The following is a 2,900-nucleotide window of genomic DNA, read 5'->3' on the forward strand; positions in this document are numbered from 1 at the left end:
AATAAATGATTTCTTAAACAATTAAAATACTTTATCACTCTTATCAGTTAAAGTTAATTAATAAGATTAATGTAACTAAAATATTCCTTCTTTATTTGCAATTTTATGTAATTAATCACGCCATTTTGTTTAAAAAATGCTTTTCCTATTCAGGAAATATTATATTAAAAATCTGTGTAATATGTTATTAAAAAAATTGTAAATTTTATAATGCAAAAGGCAATTTAAACAGGAAATTAAAAGGATAAGTATACAGGTATTTGAAATGATTTTAAATATATTTACTTTGTTGATTTACGTTTAAATTATCCCTTATATTATAAAATTTATATACTTAGATACTTTATGACCATAGTAACGACAGAATATATTTTTTTAAGTAAATAATTTAGTTCTTTGGTATTTATTCAGAGAGAAAAATCATTTGTTGTGATAAGCCATTAAAATCATAATAAAACAAAAAAGAAATGTGATAAATTAAAGGCATTAAAAAGTTATTTATTTATTGTTATAAGCAATAAGGCAATATTTTAAAGCGTGTGAAACCTCTCCCCAATAATACAAATAACTAATAAAGATAAAGGATTATTTTTGTCAAATATTGCACAATTATTTTTAAATTTATAATTAATTCATTTATGTATTTTTCAAGAATTTAAAAGGCAGTGAACTGTAAGAAGTAACCACCTCCTCGAAAATAGAACACATAAGAAACTACATAAAAATACATATAAATTCTAATTTAAATTTAAAGTTTCAACAGAAAACGATAATAAAAACAAGAAGTTAAATATCAAAAGTTTTAATAATTTTGTTTTTTTTTAAAATTGTATATATTTTATAATCAAATTACAAATTCTACATCATCACTTAATCGTAAACTACGAACGATCAATATAATTCAATACATTTTTGAAAGAAATATTTAATAAAGCATAATTTTAAAATGTTAGAAAAATATTTTTTCTCAGATAAAACTAAAAAATATATATAATGCCATTAGTATGAGATTTTGTATAAGCGAGAATGTAAAACAAGCAGGAATGCGATTCTATGCATTTTAAACCAAAAGAGAAAGCAGAATTTCAACTGTTACATGTAGAAAATATGAGCGTAAACATATAATTTGAATAAGACATTCTTTGTGATACAAACAAGATTTTCATATGTTTTTAAGAAAAAAACTTTACTGAAGACATTCTAGTAATAAGCTTTTTATTTTGGTTAAATGATGCATAAGAGATTACATTATTTTAACTCTAATGAATTTGTGTAACAACACAAAATTCACTCTTTTTTTTCTTTTACTTTTCTTCTTCTTTTTTATAAGTATCATAAATACGACATGATGTATGTGAAGTTGAATAATTTAACAAGTTCGTGCTTTCTTTTGCGTTATCACCGCATTACTTGTAATTTATTTAAAATTTTCGTGTTTACAAATTTTTATAAAAATAACTTTAATTACTATAATTTCACAATTTTCATAAATTAAATTTTAAATCTATTCTTTCTTGTGTAAGTATTTTTTCTAATGTTTAAACCATAAAAAATTCTGAAAAATGTTTTGTTATTTACAACTACTGTTGCGTTGGATAATTCATAGTCTTGGCATTAGCTCACTCAAGGAAATTGCGATGTAATATCACATTATTATGTACTATTCTGCCATCAAGTATACTATATGCAACAATTTATATTAACATACTCTATTATTAACTTCCATTAGATAGGCTCTATTATAGAATCATTCCAGGAAACCAGTGCATCAACATTTATGTAGTAAACTAAACTTCACCCATAACAAATGTACTTATGACATTATGATACAAGTTTTGCTCTATATTTTAATTAAAAATTATACACGACTATGTAATTTATTATATTAAATTAGTAATTAATGAACAAAAAGAAAAGTCGTTAAAAATTCTTTCGACGTCGGTGCATAACTTTTAAATGGTAGTTAGCTAAATGCCATTATTATTGATATCAGCAGACATTTATTTATTTGAACATAATATTTTATAATTTTGCTTATTACTGTAACATATAAAAGGTAAAATAAAGTTTAGTATACTTTTTATTATCGATTTTTTCAGGAAAAACTGTAAAGTACTTTCCTTCCTTACGTCATAGCGTGTAGGTTTAACTTGTAAAGTTTACATGACTTGATCCAACTCGAACGACTTTTTAACAACCAAAATATAAAAAAAAGACATATATTTTATGATTTATCAATTAAAACTCTTCAAAATTAAACTTTGATAATGTTACGCTATGAAATAAACTACATAACACACAAGATTTTGTTTATTAACTAAATAAAATTCATTTTTATTAATATTAAATTTCTTTTAATTTTAAAAATATATTTTCTCCAGATTATAATTATTAAAAGATATATTCAATTTAAAATTTTATATTAGTCGAAAAGATATTTTCAATGTGTCTAAAATAATATTCAGTATAAAGAAGTTATTGTTCTACTTCTCTCTTTAGTCATTGATATCGATCATTTCGTAACTGTAAGTCGACGTAGTTGCATATTATTTTTATTGCACATGTACACGGCTTGAAAATATATTCCAAAATATTAACTTTTTTCGCTTTTTTTTTACTGTAAAATTTCGTTATTTATTTTAAAAAATGGACGTTTTAATATGTAGAGAAATATATCATTTTATACTAGCAATAATTACATAGAATGAAACTTTGTAAATGTAAAAATTCCTGCATAAAATTTATATTTTATCTAAAAATATGCTGAATTAAGTGATTAAATTATTTATTAAATAATTTAATTTAACGCGAAAACAATATTTTAAATATATTTATTTATTTAAAATAATTATTTTCACATAATTTAAATATTCAAATAAATATAATTTTAAATAGAAATT

This window comes from Centruroides sculpturatus, unplaced genomic scaffold, assembly GCF_000671375.1.
Source record: "Centruroides sculpturatus isolate CEXI.00-Female unplaced genomic scaffold, Cexi_2.0 scaffold534, whole genome shotgun sequence".
Taxonomy (NCBI): Eukaryota; Metazoa; Arthropoda; class Arachnida; order Scorpiones; family Buthidae; genus Centruroides; species Centruroides sculpturatus.